This window comes from Alosa alosa, chromosome 14 (genome assembly GCF_017589495.1).
Source record: "Alosa alosa isolate M-15738 ecotype Scorff River chromosome 14, AALO_Geno_1.1, whole genome shotgun sequence".
Taxonomy (NCBI): Eukaryota; Metazoa; Chordata; class Actinopteri; order Clupeiformes; family Clupeidae; genus Alosa; species Alosa alosa.
The window spans coordinates 20,054,596-20,076,253 of record NC_063202.1 but is presented as its reverse complement, the minus strand read 5'-3'; the positions used below and the strand labels follow the sequence as shown (position 1 = coordinate 20,076,253).

General features: G+C 42.1%; 1 long non-coding RNA gene across 1 annotated transcript; it reads left to right on the top strand.

Annotated features, from left to right (window-relative positions):
- Nucleotides 1–246: 246 nt before the first annotated feature.
- LOC125307433 lies at nucleotides 247–1,067 on the top strand. The gene is made up of 3 exons (XR_007195718.1): nucleotides 247–380; nucleotides 462–523; nucleotides 1,025–1,067. It is a non-coding gene; the product is annotated as an uncharacterized LOC125307433 (long non-coding RNA).
- Nucleotides 1,068–21,658: the final 20,591 nt, after the last annotated feature.

The following is a 21,658-nucleotide window of genomic DNA, read 5'->3' as shown; positions in this document are numbered from 1 at the left end:
AGCCTGTTTATCGTCGGGGCGACGATAAAGAACAAGGGGGTAGATTGTAGCCAGTTCACCTTGTTTCTGTCTTTTCCCCATGTCTCCCTGTTTTCCCTACATGTCCCACACTGGCCTGCTCCCGCTAACTAGGGGGGCGTGGTGATTAGTTACACAATCGAGTTCGTTCAAGCACTGATTACTGGCCGGACAGTATAAAACCACCCAGGTACGAAGAAGCGTTGTAAGCTCTGCCATCAGGTATGTTGCAATACTCCCGTTTGCTGCCAGACTAATAACATGGTTTAATCAATGTTTGTCTTCACCTGTAGCTTCGTGGTCACCGGCTAGTCTACTCCTGCTGCCCGTGTGTTAGACACCATCCCTTATTCATTCTACAGGTATGCACCCATGTTTGTCTTAAATCTCTCGTAGTTTATTTTCTGTTTTGAGTCGTAACACTTTCTCTTGTATGCCTGTAGCTGAACGTGGGTGAGTGCTCCCCATACGGCGCTTTGTGCACTAATCGTAGTTACGAACATAGGTATGTACGATGCTTGCTTTAATGGGTAACTTTCTAGGTGGCAGTAGAAGGCTTTATGTTCAATGTCTTTTCTGTCCTGTCCAGGTAGCGCGGCCTTTTCCATCTACGCGGGGTGCATAGCGTGGGTCGTGCTGCTGTCTTGTCTGTAGTTATTTTATTTTGGTGTAGCCTAATTGTTTGCGGTTTTTCAAGTACGTTCTGTGTCTGTTTCTTTTTGTGGGCATTAATTTAGTGTCTACGTCTGCCTGTGTTTGGGTTTATTTGGCGTTTATGTCAGCCTGCATGTTGCTTGCCGCATTAGTAGAGAGGAACGGGGCATAAGTGGCATATGCTTCATCCTGGTAACTGCTTAGGTTCTGTCTGGTGCTGGCTGTCATTTGCGTGTGTTTGTATTTCTTTTGTCCTGGTGTGCCTGCATTATCTACCATAACGTCTGTATTGGCTGACTGTATTTTTGCCCCCCCCCCCCTTGTGTTGCTGTTTTATTTGTTTGTTTGGCAGATGTGGGGCCCTCTTTGAGGGAGGCTAGTCACCTGGTGGTGGGACTCTGTAGCTGCACATTTGTGGTGTCATTGTTGCTTGCGGTGGGCTGCTGTGTCACTGGTAAGTCACTTTCTTGCAGTGTGTATGCACGTGTGATGGCTGGAACTTAGAACACACCTCCAGTTAGTCTGTCTCCCTCAGGTAAGCCCCCATCTGCTGTATCTTTTTAGCTCCAGTGGAGCCTGGCCCCACTTTAGAAATCACCTGTTCATATTGTATCATAATAAAAGAGAACAATAATAAATATTTTTGTACTTTCATAACCTCTAACTCATTTCAGGTATTATTGCAGGACACTCCTTCCTCCCCCCCCCCCTTTGGTTATTTAATAAACGTATGATTTGACTGGAATTCACGTTGTCTGCTTGGTGCTTTCGGACCTGTGTCAAACCTTCCTTAGCAAATTCTCTTAAAGAAGTCCCAGGGTACTAAGCCCAGGGTGGCGTAGTCGGGCTACTGGGAGTGGCTTATAGCCTCTCTCTTTCCCTCCTTACTGCTCTGGTCACATTATCAAGCCAAGTCAGTGTTGCATACAGTATAGCTAATGCAAGACATAAGGGGAAATATGTCAGTTAATTGATTGATTGATTGATTGAAATTCTTTAATGGCAGTAGTGTACAACATCCATTTGTCATAAAAACAAAATCAATAAATGAATAAATAAAATGTCTCTGTACAGTATTTGTAAAAAGGATAAACACAATAAAGCCTGTTGTACCATGAATTCATGATACTTACCCTTACAGTAAAGTGTTACCAATGCATTTCGTTACTGCACTACCACAACTTGATTTAAAAGTTAGCTGGGCTGAGTAGCTGCGTCTTGAAGTTGCTTGCCAACCATTCTGAGACAGTAGAAGAAATATATTTCTTGGAGGAAGAATGATTATACATGAATAAATCTTTACATTCCTCATTGCTGTGCCTTTATTGTATTAAATCTAGCTAGATATAGTATAGTACAGGTAAGGGGAGTAACAACACCCTTTAGCTGTTCTAAAATCAGTGTAACCTACGGCCTTTCTGGGCTTATTGCTTAAAGTCCATTCACACAGTCCAAGCTTCATTCAAACATTACAAACAAACAGCACTATAAGAGTAGATAGAAATGCATACAGCGCATAGGACAATACTACTTGTAGTTTGCAAGGGACTGTTGATTTCCTCCATGTAACCTGGTTTTCTACACACTGTTAGCCCGACACAACGTTAGACTGACTGGCAGATCTGATTGGCCTGGTCATGAGTCTTGCCTGGTCTTAAAGTTAGTGCTGTCATCCCACTGGGTCAGCTGTAGTCAGGGTTAGGTCAGATTACTTTGAAATGTAATCCATTACTGACTACAAATTACATGGCAATTTTTGTAATCAGTAACGTAATCAGTTGGATTACCAAAAACATGTAACATAATCTGATTACTTTAGGATTACTTTTAGATTACTTCAATAAATATGTCCCTTAAGTAAAAGACACCACCACTGAATTGATGAAAAAATTCTCATTCTATTTTTCTCTTTATTATTTCATTGCATCTAAGAAATCTCTTTGCTCTGAGTAAAGCATTCCTGTGTGAATTAACTGATCTTTTCCTCCAAAAATCTTAATGTAGCCCCTTGTTTTAGTGTTACCATTTACTTTGAGGTCACCAGGTCCCATTGTCTGATAAACACCCAAAACTAATACATTTCTATAGCTATTCTCCACTTTGGGGGTGGTGTTTTGGTGGTTGAAATTTTCAACCCATCCCAAAATGTATCACTTAGTCATCATGGATGTGATCATGGATCACTATTCTCCAAACATGCACAACTCAGCTTAACCTTTATAAGGGCACACCTGGACAATGAATTTAGCTTTCGCTGGATTTTTTTGACCCAGGGACATGGCCTAAGATTGAATGATACCATGTCAATTTCAATTGTGGGGGTGAGAAAATTATTCCTTTGGGATGTTTTTCAACCAGGGGGACCTGCTGACTTTCTCAAAGTAAACGGTAAAACAAGAGGCTACATTAAGATTAGGAGGAAAATATCAGGCAGTGTGCCGAGAGACCTGCCCCAATAGTAAACTAGGTGTACCGCAGAGCGGTACAAAATATGACCGCCGCCCAGTCCAGCACATTTTTTCCACAAAAATAAATCACACTGAAAGGCCTATATGATTCTAACTGTCTCACTAAATTGCATTATCCACACTCAATTCTCACTGGTATCTGCTAGACAACAAGTACCAAAACATGATTAGTTCATAGATTTCACATGTAAAATTCATTTTATACAACCCACCCCCATCTTGCCTGTTCATAATTCTGAGAAATTCTTGAATTGTGTGCATGTGTGCATGTACAAGTTTATGTTTATGTGTGTGGGTGTGTGTGTGTGTGTATGTGCGTGCTTGTGTCTTTGCCTGCGTATGTGTGTTTGTGCATGTGCATGCATGCGTCTACTGTGTGAGTATGTGTCATACGTATGATTACTGTAAATGTATGTGTGTGCGTGTGTATCTGTTTATGCACATGTGTGCACATGGAATGGGTTAACATGACCCCTGGAGGCAAACATCACGGAAAAATTGGTCATCCCTAGGCCCTCACGGTTCTCAAGATATTCACAGAAAACTGTGTCTGCCCTACCCTCCTTTTCATAATGAGGGGGCTACATGGGGGTCCAATTACAGCGGGGGGGCTACATGCTATCCATGTGGGGTTACATGCCCACCAAGTTTTGTGTACCCGGTCTTTCAGTGTCCGGGAATCCTTGTTGGTGTGGGTCACTAAATGTACACATAAATTATTTTATTGTAAGGCCCCCATGAACGAAAGTTCACAAAACTTGGCATGCATTCGGAGGGTGTCATAATGATCCTACACTTTCAATTTCGTGCAGTTTGACCATGTCAGCCAGAGATATTGTGGTGAAAACACCTAATTTTTGCTTTTTAATTTTTTAACTAGGTGGCTATACATGAAATAAGTGGTAATGGGATGGGTTGACATGCCCCCTTAAGACCAACATACAAAATAAAGGTGGACCTCCTAGGCCCTACGGTTCTCGAGATATTCACAGAAAACTGTCTCCGGCCACCTACCGGCCACTTGGTGTATAGTAACATAAATTAATTTATTGTGTGGCCCCCCATGAACGGAATTCGACGAAACTTGGTGTGCATTCAGAGGGTGTCATAATGATCAATGATGATTGACTATGTTAGGTCACAGATACCTGCGATTACAACACCTCATTTTTACTTTTTTGTGTTTAACTAGGTGGCGCTATACATGAAATGAGTGGTTATGGAATGGGTTGACATGGCCCCTTGAGATCAACATACAAAAAAAAATGGTCCTCCTAAACCTTACGGTTCTCGAGATATTCACAGAAAACTGTGTCTGCCCTACCCTCCTTTCGGGGGTGCAGTCCAGCGGGGGGGCTACAAATCAAAACAAAAAACGATGGTTCCATGCTATCCATATGGGGTTACATGCCCACCAAGTTTCATCTACCCGGGTCTTTCAGTGTCCTGGGAATCCTTGACTGAAATTTGGACATGCGAAAAAAAAAAAAAAATCAAAAAAAAAAGAAAAATCTGACTAAACCTATATATCCCGTGAGGGAAATTTGGTCTCCCAATCCGTAAATTAGTGAAGCACACAGAGCACACAGTTAACACACAGTGAGCTGAAGCACACACCAACCCGGAGCAGTGAGCTGTCTGCTACAGCGGAGCTCGGGGATCAGTGAGGGGTTAGGTGCCTTGCTCAAGGGCACTTCAGCCGTGGATGTGAGCATGGGAGAGCAGTGCTCAACCACTTCCCCCGCCCACATTTTTTCTACTGGTCGGGGATCAAACCGGCAAGCCCGAAGCTTGTCAAATTAAAAGATAGCTAGGCTATCATAAAAAAGTTGCATTATTTGCATGATAAAATGGTAATCCCCAACAATGTAACTGTAATCTGATTACACAATTTTTTATTGTAATCTGGGCTGATTATAGTTACTTGACTTTTGTAATCTGATTACGTAATCCAGATTACATGTAATCCATTACTACCCAACCCTGGCTGTAGTGAGCTGTAAGTAGCAGCCTGTGCACCTCTCACTTCTGCTGTCCTGTCATTGACTGCATTCCAGCATTGACTGCTCCAATAAAATGGGTTTCTGCTTCTTGTTCTTTATGACTTGTTGTACTGTAATTAAGTAATATCTGTCTTCAGCGCTGAAGCAAAGTAAACAAAATTCCAATGAACTTCAATCCATATTTCTTCTCACAGATCTCTTTAATACATTGATTCTCATCGGGGCTTGTTGTTGCATACCAATAGGCCTAGCCCTAATGATACCCATATATATTTGAATGCTGTAAGGTGTTTCAGAAGTTCACACTGTTTCTGAAAAAAAGCAGGAATTTACACAAATTTACAGAAATCTAAATGAGGCAAACATGACTTGAGTGATTATATGTCAGGCTTATCAGAGACGTAGGCTAGAAGTTATTCAGATGTCTTTAGTGCATACAGGTTTCAAATTGCCTCCTGGTCTGATTACAGCAAACATTTGAATACATTCTATAATTAGCCCGATAGAGCTCGAGCCGATCATTAGCACTCTGATGACTACTAATCACTGTTTGTGTGCGTATCGGATCAATTAATTGCTCGGCACTAATCAATGATAACGCTGGGTAGACAGTGGGGAAGACTTACACAACAGTGCAATCACACTCCAAGATAGGAAGCGTATCTGTGGAATTTGTCAGTGGCAAGACATCAAAATCATTTCAAAATGGAGCATTTTGGGCATAAGCCAGCACCGATGCGGGCCTAATGAATTAAAGACCATGAATTGAGGCCCAGATCTCTTTGCGCTATCAATGTGCTGTAAAGCAGTATGTCCTGTGGGGAAAGTCACACAACCAGTTTTATCCTGTCGTTGCTTTTATCATTTCCCCCATATAAAAAAGACTCCCATCTCATTACAGCTCACATCAGGCTTCAGTGATTCCTATCACCCCAGGGACACATTACGGCATCAGCTCCCTGGCTGAGGAAATACCCAGCCTTTCCAGGGTGTATTTCACTGTCACCACACACATATACGCACACCTCCCAAATAATAGATCACATAGACGCCCGCTACCATGTAGCTCACTACTGCTCAGAGGCACTCATAGCAGTGTGTCTTGACCATTCCTGTGATTTGTCTAGCTCCCGTAGTTGTGGGGCTCAGAAGGAGTCCTCTTGTAAACTGTTATTGTCGCTGTTTGCGTGCAAAACCGTGAGGATTTCTGTCAGCCTCGATTTGTCAAGACACATCGACGTGTAACTTGAGCTCCGTTCCCTTAGCTCTCCCTGTCCAGAGGGCCCGCCATCTACTCCAAGACACCCTCAGGAGCACAGGCCAAGACTCCACACCTCTGCGCCCCTGCTTCACCCCACTCGTGAATAATTGAAGACACTTAGTATGTCCCTGGCTTCTCACCATGTTAACCCCATCATGAAACCCTCTCCTATCTTATCAGCACACCGCAGCCTGCCCCTTCCTGTCTGAGATTCTAATGAGCATCTCGAGTTAAAATTCATCTCTCCATCTCTCCCCAGTCCTTGGTGACACTGCAGTACATGCTACTGAGGGCAATTAAAGTTTCTCTTTACCACGAAGGGGAGCCTGCAGGTGTTATTTCTGCTTGACTTTTTCTTGTGAAAATTCCTAGCCTGTCAAGGTGACACCCTGGTTTGAAAAAAAAAATCCTGCAGGGCTTTATTTCCATTTTTCCCATTTTTCTCATTCAAATTCCATTTAGTATTGTCATTTAGCCTTTTCATTTAGCATTGCCATTTACCATTGTCATTTTAAAGTGGACCGTTAATGGTATTGCCAAAGCCTGGCTTATTTGTTTATGTATGAACCTGACAAACACCCACACCTGAAATGTATTCATGGAGTCAAAGTTGTGTCGTCCGAGCACAGTAAAGATTTGATGTTGAGATGTGTTGTTGTGTGGGAGGTGAGAGGTGCCTCTAGCATAAATAGCCCGCTTGTATGTGTGCGATCCAAAATACTGATCGGACTGGAAGTCCTGTTTTGCTCTGAAATGGACTTGCCGACTCAGCGCTTCAGACTGGCGCCACGTGGTCCTGATGGAACAACTCGACCCACTCAGACTGGCGTGACGCCTGCCGTCGAATTGATTCTATGAGCTGTTTGCCAACAGATACCGGGTGCCTCTGTCCCAAATCAGTCTCCTGGCGTGCTTTATATAGAGCCATCAGTGTCTGTGATAAGAGTGTTTTTTATGCTGTCTTGGTCCCAGTGATGAGATAAGATTTCATATTCCTCACACACACACACACACATACACACACACACACTCTTTTACTCCTGCAGCCTCCTCCGAGCCTCGTTAAGAAGGCCGTCTGGCCATCGGAAGAGAGCTGCTGACTTTGAGATGACTTTGGAAATGTCTGTCATCCATTACATGGCAACAGCTTCCTTTGTCCAAGCAGATGTGTGGAGGGAGTGCCGGGACACCTTTCGGTGTGTGTGTGTGTGTGTATGGAGGGAGAGACGGAATATCCTTGGGTGTGTGTTGGGACAGTGAGATTTCAGCCCTAATCTATCCTCGTTAGGCAGTATGGGATATGAAGACCGAAACTGTCTACATGTCTCATCCTATCATGACAATGACACTGGCGTTTCCCTCACCTGATTTTTGGCACACAGAACTGAGTTCCATGACCAGAGCAAAGGTGGTACGGTTCCTCAGCTGAGCCGCTCTGAAAGAAAAGGTGGTACGGTTCCTCAACTGAGCCGCTCTGAAAGAAAAGGTGGTACGGTTCCTCAGCTGAGCCGCTCTGAGCCGCTCTGAAAGAAAAGGTGGTACGGTTCCTCAGCTGAGCCGCTCTGAGGCACACAGCAAAATAAACCAAAATAAAGGGTGCAGTGCATAACAATGAATCACCAATTAGAATTGGAGCCAAGATAAGAGCAACACAGCATGGCGTCCAATAACAACACCAGCAACGCTGCAGGACTTTTCCAAGTAACTTTGGTGGTGAAAACATGTCAGAGATGCAGGCTCGCGTACCCTGCGCTCTTCACTGGAGTAGGAAATCCAGCCAATGCTGGCAGAAGCCCAAAGCCCAGGCATTCCGGGGATATTAGCCCTCAACTACACCAATTAAGATATCATTCCTGAAGAATGACAAAGACGGTATTCCCATGGCAACCGCCCCCTAGGGAATGAACCGGCCAAGCCCAAAAAGCCGATATGACATGGCGTGGCTAAATCCCTTGGGTATCTTGATTATCAAGTTGGAATGATCCCAGACAACAACAAATCAAAATTCCCATGATGTAGCCTTGCCCTGTCTCAGCTGTTGCTACGGGCTGCAAAAACAGCAGAGATATCCACCTGATATCCAGTTCTCCTCCATGTGACCCCTAGAGGTCAAAGGTTAATACCATCTTACGTAACACCTTGTCTAGTTTTTTTTGCAGAGGAACATTTTAACTAATATACAGCTTCCAGTAGAACTGAGTAATAATATTTATACTGTAAAAAGTTCCTCACACACAACCTTGTGATGTTCCTGTTTCATAAGTTAATTTACATAAAGGTTCATTAATTGCTCCATATGGTCAGGTTGAAAAAGTTGATAGATGAGCATTTTGTAATTCTTCATGCAAACCTTTCATTTTACTCAAGGGGTGAAGTTACTTATTTGGTCTGGCAAGGGACTGGTAATTATGTAGTAGTTAATAGGCAAGTATGTAATTACTGGTAAATATGTCATTCATTAAATTCCAAAGAAATTGGAAACTGCTAATATTTCTTCAATAATAAAGAGGATTAGGAGTGATGGGAGGACACCACCCTCTAGTAGTCTGTGAGTTACCAGCCACTATTTGTTTGATGATGGTAAATGCACACCTTGTGAGGTGCTCAGGATGGTAAATGAGACTTAGAAATTAGAAGAATTTCACACACTCAGAACCTCAATATGCAATTATTTATCAGACCAACGTTTCGGCTTGCACCTTCATCAGGGTCATTTTTTACCAACCAGTTACCAACCACTACCAACTTACTTTTCCCCATTAAATGGGAACCTTACACATTTTAATTGTAGTTAAAGGAAAGTCCTAATCACTACATATTTACCTACTAATTGCTAGATAATTATACCATAACACGCTACAAAAACTCATAGCTAGATTTATGAAAACATAACACTCAATGATGAGCTTGTTAATCATGAGAGATTCCTCCTTTAATTTGATAGATGGAAACCATAATGACACATTCAGGGAGTTGTTTTTTAAGATGCAGACACACAGTGGGTGTGATTAGTGGGCTGTGCCACCATTCCTTTCCTGCGTGTCTGTTTCCCCCCTTGAGTCAAAGCGGCCTACCTTGTGATTTATGCTCCTCTTGTAAACACTCGGCACCTGTGAGAACACATGCCCGCCTGTCACAGCACAGGGAGAGGAGAAGAGAAGAGAAGAGAAGAGAAGAGAAGAGAAGAGAAGAGAAGAGAAGGGTGAGAAAAGAACAGAAGAGAGATGAAGTGAGGCTGAATTCCATTCCAACTCTTAATATTTCATTCCTTATCTAAATTAACTTTTGCCCAAAACCCAAGCCTAATCAAGTTGGACACAGGGGGTATTCTGTTTTTTTTTTTTTACAGTTATTTTGCAATATGAGCATACACCTTTAGCAATTTGTGTTTTATTAATATAATGTAAGGAGCGTCATATCATCTGTTGTTAAACCACAAGGGAATAATCTATAATTCTTAGATTTTACTGTTCCACTTTGTTTGGGAAATAATACATTTTCTTTTTGTTTCTTAAGTTGTGAAGCATAGAATATAAATGTTGCAAGTTGTATGATTGATGTCAAACAAATATTTTATCATCCTGCACTGCATTAAACATTGTTCTCTTTGAAACAACTATGGTACAACTATCTTTGTGAGGGGCCATCGCAAGCACAAGCCACACCGCATAAGAGCTACACTTCCTACCCAAACAAATGTTGTTGTCCTATTGTAATTCAGAGAGAGAGAGAGAGAGAGAGAGCCAGTGTTCAGGATGTATCTCTACCATTTAATGATGGCCATGGTACAAAAAGGCTGCCACAGTCCAGACACACTCCAGGGCTACCCGTCTGCTACCGGGAGACACATTTAAAAGTGTGAACCGAACTTTTGCCACCGCCGGAAACTTTTTAAGCACCCTGCTTAGTTTGTAAGAGCAGCCATGAATCTTACACAGCAAGCGTGAACGCACGGCAGCTGGCAGATGGATCCGCAGCGATTATCGCCCGTTTTATGAAACCACTCTTTTACAGGTTTGACTAAGCGCGGGGCGCATAGTCTCTGCGTAATTTATGACTGCGTGAGCTGCTTTGTGTTCCAAATATATTTATGAGTGTGTGCGCAAAAAAAAACACACTTTAATATCTCACTCAAAATAGATCCCACCAGAAAGTAAGCCAGGGGACAGACGGAGACAGCACATAAACTTTAAAATAACACCATCAAGGGAAAGCAAATCACCTGATTCTTGAGGAGACATGCAATATGAATCTGGAGCTTGCATAAACATGGTTAAAGCCTCCCTCCTGTTCTTGTTAATGTTCGATATGCTCCTCCACCAGGGAAGACAGACTCTCACAGTGTTTTGTAAACCTCCTGCAGAGATGTGAGCAACTGATGTGAATACTAAAAAGACAAAGCATAAAAATGTGGAAAATGCATTTTTTTTCTCAGAGCAGCAGTGTGAACATTAGATGTTCCTTTATGGCTGGTGGAGGTTAAGTTAGATCACACATACCCATTCTAAGTGTTAACATCTGAATGGAAATAGGAGATCAAGCGTCGGAATGTGAGGATTATGATGATGATTCATTGTGTTCAGAGATTTCCAGCGGAGTCTGTTATCGTGGTATATGTACTTTGGCATATCTGGCGGGTTCTATTTGATTCTGTGATGGAGCAGGTCCTGATTTCACTAATGGGTAATACGGCTTCCAACACACAAAGCCCACAACACTTACTGTAGCTTAGCAAAATATTGAGCTACTTTCATAACATGTGGAAGATTTTAAGACACAAACATGGGTGGGTCAGTGGCAACGCAATGCTGGCGTGTGTCCATGCACACATGTGGGAGTTATAAATAATATAAATAAGTGGCTTTAAAGCAACATCGTTCCCATGTAACTTCTAAATTATTTCATATATCATGGCTGACACGACATGTTAGTGACGTCAAGAACATTTTAACCCCATTAAACAACAATTTCTAATCTCTCCGTGTACAGTTGGGGTACTGTATTGTCAAATTATTGTGATTGGCTAAAGAGTGAGTCTAATTCCTAAACCCATTTTTGCTGGACTGTGCTCCACTTTGTGTCAATGAAATGAGCAGATAAAGGTATCCCTCTCTATTCTCACTGAGTGGTTGCTGATGTGTGGAGCATGTTTGTGGTGCTTGCTGTGCTTTCAAATTGGGTTCCAGTGACTCAAATCTCCCACAAAAGATTGTGCCAATTTTGAGTTGAGTTTAAGTTCAGGGAACTCAAGGACATTAGAAAAACAGGACATAGTGAAAAGTATGACAGAACAAAATAACCCCACTACTCTACAGACTCTATTCTGTGGAAACTGACTTTGTGTCTTGTTAGTTGTCAATGTTTGCTTGTGGCTATCAAATGCTTAAAGACAATTGAATAATTCGGTCAGAAAAAAAAAAACTGATGTTCTGTAGGCCTACAGAAAATGAATAAATAAATAAATAAATAAACAAACAAATAAATAAATAAATGGGCTGGTTACAAAGTAGACGTATGAGCTTCCAAACTGGTGTATATAAACAAGATTTCCTGACAGAGCTCAGTTTTATTGAGGTTGTGCACCAACAGTATGCAACAGCCTGTAAGGATCTGAATACCGGCAGCATTAGACAGTGATTCACCACTCAGATAACCTAGTGCAGATATACATTATAAAACCATCACTCCATTATGTGTGATATAATTTGACTGTGGGATTGAATGTTGCACTTTAGATTCAACAGTGTGGCAGTGCATTGAGAGACGATGCACAGCATATGTTTGAAGGCCATGTCCTGTCACTGATGGGAAGACATGTCTTCACATGAAAGGGAGAAAGTATCACAGAGCTGCGTGATCCTACATCAAAGCCGTGCTGATAGAAAAGTAATCTTAGTGCCATCAGAAACATGAGCGCTGTGTATGGAGCCTGCAGACCCCCTGTGGCCAACACTCAGTGTGGGATCGCTACACTTCAAATGGCTCCACTTTCATAAAGATCCCAATCTAGAAGTTTTAATAAATGTTTAATATAGGAAATGTGTTCTTATCGGAGTCTCTGATCCACCATTTTGTTGAATCGGTCCCCTTGAAGACTGCGGCTGACCAATGGCTGCAGTGTCGGTTTCATTTTTAATCGCTGTTCGCCGTCGGGCCGGGTGCTTCCTCTTCCGTTCACCTAGTCGGCCCAGCACTACGCCCAGAATAGCAGGCGAGGAGAAGGGAGATGAGCCTGGGACTGGGAGAGCAGAGTGTGTCTGCTGAGGGAGATAAGAGGGCCCCATGTCCCTCGCACAGCATACACACCCATAGGGTCTATGGAAAGTTTCCCTGCGTCATTTTGTGCCCCGTATATTCCCCACTAAGATCATTTTACCCATAAAACTGGGATTATGTCTAGGTGGTCTCCCCGCGTCTAAGTAAAACTGCTATCCTACTGACACCGTGACCATCACCAATCCTCTCCTCCTGCGCGAGAGATCCTGCCCTTTCATAGTTTAATCTCCAACAAAGACCATAATAATGTTGCGGTTTATTGTCTGGTCTGCTCTGCTTCAATAAACAGAAATTACATTTTGTCTTTCCTAACTCTATCGAACAAACCCAAGCTGCAAGCTTGCAGAGAATGCCTGGAGTGGATTTTGTTGGAAGAGGGTAAAGTGACTGGTAAAAAAACAAGGTTTATTGCACAGAAAACAATACCCAATGGAGCATGGCCAAAGTGAATTTGAGCCTGGTCCTACCAGGTTACAGGTCTGCACCCTCTAAGGTGGATTAAGAAAAGTCTAAAATGGGAAGTGTATTACAAAAGGGTGAGACTCTTTTGCTTCATGAAAGCTGTTCTTGTAATATCTGAATGACATGGCTGCTTCCTAAATCCCTGGGAATATGATTTGAATATCTAAACGGGTCCTCCTCCTTCTCACGTGTTGGATAAACGGCAAGCTTAGAGCTCCTGCATAGAGCTTTGTGGTACAAAGTTTGCTGGGAGCTGATTTTGTGTTGAAAAATGGCAACTTCTCTGTGCCCTACCACCACCTCTGTCTTGATCTTTTGAGCTGCACTGAGTCCCTCTATGCATCAGCACTTATTCGAAACTGATGACAAAGGCTTGTGTTTAAATTATTTGAAAGACTGGCTGCCGCAAAAGAACCCTTATCTCTCTGCAAAGGAAGCAGCACAAACCTAAAAATAAAATACTGCAGTTTTGATCTGGTGGCCAAACACAAAAAGCACATCCTCTTGGATGTCAGGGAGCATTGGCAAATTGCTCTCGCAGATGACTCACATTAATAACCAGTGTCGAACTTGCAGTGCAACAGGGCCAACTTCTAATGAGATTGTAATGGACAAGTTTGCCTACTCTTTGATAGTGTTTCAAACGTCCATGGGGCTAGCAAGTGAGACAAAAGAATATCGGGTTCTAGCTTTTGTAAGTATTTATATTATGCAAACCAATCATTGGCATGACATGTTGTTATGTGCAGGCATGGTAGAGCAGTCAGTCTTACCGCGAAGTACTGGTAATCAACTGGCCTGGGTTTTATTGCTGTACCTACTGTTGTGAGTCCATGTTGCTTTGTCTGCTAGGTACTGTGACGACTGATGACACACGTGGTCCAGTCATTTGTCTTTATTAGAGCAGAAACGAGGAACACAGACCAAGACTTAGACACCATTACAATGAAAACACAAGAGTTGCCACTAACACTCACACACCGACACGAGGGTTACACGAAAGGAAGAACTAAGGAGTGTTACACACAATACACTATACCACATACATAATCCCAAACTAAGAGCTAAAACACAAACATTTAACCCGCACAGTATCCCTGAAACCCCCCTGAGTAGCATTGTGGGTAAAAGCACACTCAGTCCAAGACACACCGATGTTACAGTATCATTCACCTTTACCTGGTGATCACTAGCCACTAAAGCAATTTAATGTTTGGTTATGAGATCCAGGTCTGAGATCTTATAAAAATCTAAGAACAGCCTTTAGTACAGCACCACCCAATATATTACCATGTGTATCATTTCTTCAGTTAGCGATGTGGTCCACATGCCAAAGATATTCAGTTTACTGTCATAGGGAAGTAAGTAAACCAGAACATATAGAAGTTTAAAAACTGAAATCAGAGTTTTTCTTTCCTCAAAAGATACTCAAACTGATTACCGGAATAGTTGCCAAATGCAAATGAATGTGATATTTAACATCTAGACTATAAATTGTGGCAGACATGAAACAAATCCCTACAGCTGCTTTGGAGATTTTAAACGGACTTAATCAGAGAGGGGAATGATGGAATGGCCATTTCTTTCCAGACAAAGAGATAAGGTAGCATGAGGTAGCATGATTTGTTTGTGTTTATACTTGTGTAACTTACATATGTTTATGTATAGATTGTATGTTTATATGAGTAAGTACAGTTACATGTGTGTGTGTGTGTGTGTGTGTGTGTGTGTGTGTGTGTGTGTGTGTGTGTGTGTGTTTTGTTTTGTTTAATGACCTAGACTGCCTCAGAGCCTCATGTCATCCTTCCGGTCAGTCACCTCACTGGAGATAGTGTTTATAGACTAGACAAGAGACATCCGTTGAAACTTAACCATACAATGAACCCTTTGTGTGGCGGCAGAGCACATTTTAAGACATGGGGCCACGAGAGGCCTTTGTTTGCCAACCGTGGGTCATAAATGCAACTGGATCCTACATATCCATTAGAAAGCGCTTGATGTCCATGCCGTAATTCACTCGAATGTTGTAAATTGTAGCCCTTGCTGAGGGCCTCGTTGTTGTCAACATCAACAGTGATGAACATCTGTGGGTCTAGTCTTACTCTTACATGAGACAAAACAGACAAAGAAAACGTCATGAACTTGTGAATGACAGTTGGACTTGTTTGAGATTATTTTGCTGAGCATATGTGTACTGCAGCCTGTTTGATTGGCTCTTTCCTTGAGAGAAGCAGAACACAGATTGAACACTCCACTCCCTGTCCCAGCCAATGTCTGTGAAGACTGATAGAAACACAAATTGCCTTCAGCTGAACCTGCTGAAACCACACTATGGCTGTCCTATTGAGTCTATTACACGTGCTATTGACATGGATAACGGATGCAGAGAGAAGATGGATGAATGATTGACGGATGTGGATGTGGATATGATCTGGCCCTACAGGAAATATGTGCAGTAACCCTCAACAGTTAATTCTCAAGTGATTGGCTGACTTTCAGGATGTCTGCCCTTCCTGTTTTGTTGGGAGGTTTTCCATTTAGGGTGTTTTTAAGGGTTATGTTATGCAATCCCATATGAAAAATGTCTGGAAAAAACAGGAATCAAACTTGGCATGTACAACATTTGCATGATACATACATGATACTTAAGCCAAGTACATCATGATACATCTATGGTATCTGTTTATGTTACTATATGAAAGGGGGCATAATTATAAATGTTAACAGACTGTTAACAAACCATATACAATCATAGGTACAATCTTTTAGACTAGACTATTTAGATATTTTAGACTAGACTATTTAGATAGTTAGGAATTCATTAGATGAATTAAGATGTAATGTTTTACAATGTTTAATAGTGTGTGTGTGTGTGTGTGTGTGTGTGTGTGTGTGTGTGTGTGTGTGTGTGTGTGTGTGTGTGTGTGTGTGTGTGTGTGTGTTTGTGTGTGTGTGTGTGTGTGTGTGTGTTTGTGTGAGAGAGAGAGTGAGTGTGTACTGTGTGTGTGTGTGTGTGTGTGTGTTCCTGCATATACAGCACTGCAACAAAATTGTTATTAATACAAGGAAGCTAAGCAGTATACTGTAGGTGTTCACATTGAGCACATCCTCGGGTGGAGTGGAGCCAGATGGAACTGTCACTCTGTCGACGAGGTGCCAACTTCTCCAAAGCAAAGAGAGAGAGAGATATGGAGACAGAGGGAGAAGGGACAGAGAGAGAAAGCAAGAGAGAGGAGAAAGAGAGAGAGTGAGAGAGAGACAGAGAAAGAAAGAGAGGGAGAGGAAGAGAGAGAGAGAGAGAGAAGGAGAGAAGCTGTTGGCACACTGTAAACTTTCCAGATCCCTGAGTCTGCTCCACAACATTTCCAGATGTAAGCAGTTTTTGGGGACTTTTTCATCTTCCTCGATTAATTTCAGTCCAGTTTTATTTGACACCACCTGTCATAAAGTCTGTATGGCTTTATGATGAATAAGTCACAGACACACTTGTCATGATAATGTATTGGTGTCCACATTACATAACCTTGTGAAAAATGACAATGTGCTGTGTATATAAATATATAGGTTCTGCGGTATAAAACATTAGTTTTAAAACTACAGCATGCCAGTCCAGTTGTTCCCACAGAGGATGCAAAGCTTCTGGCACCCAGAGGATCTGGTAACACTGTCATAAGGAGTCACTATCCAGTGATGTGACAGTATCACCATAATCAATCTCATTATGGACCCTTTCAAGAGAGTTCCATTATCAGCATCATAGTTGGCCCCACAAGACTTCCTTTTTAACATTCCATATGTGATCTTAATGCAGAGGAAGTAGATTGGGGCCCAAATAGAATGTTCAAGCATTGTTTTTGTTTACCTTGTTGAAAGGGTCTATAAATGTATGACCAGAGAGGGTTAAAGCGGAGCGAGAGGCGCAAACGTTCGACAATTTCCACGTTCGATTATTGCAAGGGGGAGGGGGGGAAATCCCCCTTTATGCAGACCAGAGTAAACCCTCGCTGCACTAATGTCAATGGAGACTTGTGGAATTTTACCAATAAATTGGTCATTATGTCTTTCTGGATTTGTTGAGGTTTTTTTGGAAAATTTTGTCATAATCTGTAAGTGTTTGGGATCATTTCAAGCCTAAAAGTGTAATTTTTTAGTGTTGGATTTGTAATAAAATAACCTAATATCAGACCATGCTGCTGCCAGTTACTGTCGGTTGTTAGCATGCTAGCTAGCCTCTTAGCTAAGGTAACATTTTAAGCGGAGAAGTGTCATTTCTTTGAAATGACAACTAGCTGAATAACATTACTGACATTAGTTAAAAGTGGATAGTTTATACTCAAGTGAATTTGCAACAGTATATTAAGTTTAGCGAAGTCCTTCAACTAGTCACTTGTTAGCGATAGCTGTACTATTGCCATAGCTACTCCCATCCACTTGTATAGCATTTTAAGCTAGCGTTAGCTAGCAAGCTAGCTTCGGTTCACATGACTAATTAAATTATTCATATCATGTCCTAAAGAATGATTCATTGGTATCATACACGATTATATACAATAATACTGTGAACACAATTATGTTTATTTGTTCTTATTGCTTATTAAGAGAAAGTTTATTTAGTGGCGTGGGGTGACACTCCCACTTATGCAGACCGGAACTGTCCGTTTTGCTCCCATAGTAACGAATTACGTTGCTCTATCTTGCTAGTAATCAAGGATCTTTGGTATGACGCTATGAACAACTACATCTTAAATTCTCAAATCTTGTCATGGTAGTCATGACAATTACTTATGATGTAAAATGGGCACTGTCAGAATCATCTGTCACAGGACAGGACATCTGCCATGATATTGTGATGTCAGTGTTATTATGCAGGCTTCAAACAAAAAATCTTTACTTTCAGATCCACCATATTTTGTGTGCATACTATCCATCTTTATAGTGTGCTGGAGGACACTGAAATCTTGCACACCACACCAGCATAATATGGAGGCTATTTGTGTATCATCATATCGTTTCAGTTGACCTGCAGTCAAGTAGCATCGGCAATTAACGCCCTGCAAGGGGAGGCTCGCTGCTGGCTGGTGACTAAATGCCACGCTGAATTCCCTTCCTCCTCCGTGAAAAGAAGCGCTCTGTCCCCTATCCTCTTTTCGTTCGGATCAAAGCACCGCGGCTCATGAAAAATCATCACAGAAAAAAAGGTATTTGTTTCAAGAGCGTGAACAACTTCATTAAAATGGCCTTTTAAGAATCTCATTAGATCATTGACTCCCCCTCCCCCTAGCCCGTGGCCCTTGGATGCCAGTCATTAGGAGGAAACAGAACAGAGCGGAGGAGGCTTGTTAGTGCGCTATTTTAAACCAGGCCACTCTTTCCTCCATTTACACCCACCTTGACTTAACCGTGGGCTACTAATTTACAGAAGGGGGTAGAGCTCAGGTGACATGCTAAGCCCATCTAGCCTAGGCTCTCATTAAATGCCTCCAGTTTGACCCTTCACAGATGCAGACGTTAGGGTGACAAAGACAATGACAATGGTCGGCACATGACCAATTGTGTGTGTGTGTGTTTGGCGTGCATGCATGTGTGTGCAAATGCATGTGCACATGCGTGCGTGTGTGTGTGTGTGCCATCTCTGCTATTATTGGCAGCCGCCACATATGGTGGAGACGTTGCTACTTATACCCTTAAGAACTACTGAGTATTGTGTTTGTTAGGTTATATATCACTTAAGCTAAGTGATATTGTGAAGACCTGGTGCATGCAACTGGTCCATGGGTTTTCATATATAGTGTACTGCGTTCTTAATATCTGTGTCGCTGTACCATTTTCTTCATGTGCACATAAATAAATGGTTAAAATGTGTGTGTGTGTGTGTAGGAGCGGACTGGGACCATAAATCGGCCCTGGCATATTTGGCCCAAGCGGCCCTCAAATCGGTCGGGCGCACCTAATTAAATACAAAATCTTTGCATTACCCTTAAATATGCATATATTTTCAACTGTCATGGAGCACTGAAAGTGATAGGCCTAGGCCTCATTGGCTATTACTCTGATCAGAGGTAGCCATGGAGTACATGATCTCCATATTAGCTTAGAATATACAAGCAATTATTATGACCGCCCAAGAGCTTAAGCCGGGCGGTCATATAGGTTTAGTCCGATTTTCTGTTTTTTTTTTTTTTTTTTTTTTTTTTTTTTCGCATGTCCAAATTTCTGTCAAGGATTCCCGGGACACTGTAAGACCGGGGTACACGAAACTTGGTGGCCATGTAACCCCACATGGATAGCATGGAACCTCCTGTTTTCGTTTTGATCTGTAGATCCCCCGCTGGACTGGTCCCCCGGAAAGGAGGGTAGGGCAGACACAGTTTTCTGTGAATATCTCGAGAACCGTAGGGTTTAGGAGGACCATTTTTTTTGTATGTTGATCTCAAAGGGCCATGTCAACCCATTCCATAACCACTCATTTCATGTATAGCCACCTAGTTAAACGCCAAAAAGTAAAAATGAGGTGTTGTAATCGCAGGTATCTGTGACCTAACATAGTCAAAACTGCACTAAATTGAAGTGTAGGATCATTATGCCACCCTCTGAATGCACGCTAAGTTTCGTGGAATTCGTTCATGGGGGCCACACAATAAATTAATTTATGTTACTATACACCAACTGGCCTGTAGGTGGCCGGAGACAGTTTTCTGTGAATATCTCGAGAACCGTAGGGCCTAGGAGGTCCACCTTTTTTTTGTATGCTGGTCTTAAGGGGGCATGTCAACCTATTCCATTACCACTTATTTCATGTATAGCGCCACCTAGTTAAAAATTAAAAAGCAAAACATCATTGTTTTCATCACAATATCTCTGGCTGACATGGTCAAAACTGCACGAAATTGAAAGTGTAGGATCATTATGACACCCTCCGAATGCATGCCAAGTTTCGTGGACTTTCGTTCATGGGGGGCCTTACAATAAAATAATGTATGTGTACATTTAGTGACCGTACACCAACAAGGATTCCTGGGACACTGAAAGACCGGTGTACACGAAACTTGTGGGCATGTAACCCCACATGGATAGCATGGAACCATCGCTTTTTGTTTTGATCTGTAGCCCCCCCGCTGGACTGGACCCCCCGAAAGGAGGGTAGGGCAGACACAGTTTTCTGCGAATCTTGAGAACCGTAGGGCCTAGGATGACCAATTTTTTGCGTATGTTTGCCTCCAGGGGTCATGTAAACCCATTGCATATGCACACATGTGCATAAACAGATACAAACGCACACACATACATTCACAGTAATCCTACGTATGATACATACTCACACAGTAGACATATCTACGCATGCATGCACATGCACACACACAGGCACATAAACAGGCAAACACACGAGCACATGCACATGCACGCACACACACCCACCCACACACACATAAACATAAACATGTACACGCACACATGCACACAATTCAAGAATTTCTCAGAATTATGAACAGGCAAGATGGGGGTGGGGTTGTATAAAATGTATATTACATGTGAAATCTATGAACTAATCATGTTTTGGTACTTGTTGTCTAGCAGATACCAGATGCCTTTCAGCGTGACTTATTTTTGTGGAAAACATGTGCTGGACTGGGCGGCGGTCATATTTTGTACCACTCTGCGGTACATCTAGTTAAAGAAGAGTTTCTGCTTGAATTCAAAGTATCATTTCAAATTATTCAATAGGCTACATTTAAACTATACAATGCTCAACTGACAGCAGCACCAAACAGTTACTGAAGCCTATGTGTAAAGAGCTAAATTACCTAGATTGTCATAGACGTTAATCACTGTAGGACAACTGAAACAACACAAAATAAACAGGGCTGTTGCTGGAAATATTTCATTCCTGTAGGCTATACTACATTGCTGGTACATTTTGGAACATTATAGCTACATTAACTAATTATCTTTAATGTCTTTCAGTAGCCTATCGTATAGGTTACTGTATATTAGTTGGCTTGTGCATGAATATGACTTGATGTTTTGTAGCCTACATTTCCGTCAGTCTACAGTCTTTTAGCCCATCTTTACCATGATAATTAACCCTTCCAAGATAGAACACTTTCGACGCTCTACTTTGAGAGACCAACCACCACTCATTAGCCTAGAAATCTAGACACACCCTAGCTGCAGCAAATTACATTTGCTTCCAGGGCTAGTCTAGCAACTCTCCGTTGGCTTGTGAGCTCGAAAAATTAAACTTCTATCAGGCCAATCAAATCGTGTATCGTCAGGCGGGCTTAACATAATGATTGATGGCAGAGTTGCAACGGTTTGGCTTGAATTCCCTGCTACTTGAAAACAAAGAAGATGGATGTTGCTGTTGGCCAACAGTGTGACACGAAGTTGCTTGTTTTAAGTTGGCAAAAGTTTGAACTAGCCAACTAGCTCCGCTAGTGGAAAACGCATGGGACTCAGCTGTCCTATTAGCGTGCAGAGGGAATTTGAAAGACAACCGATTATCCCGCCGGACTGGG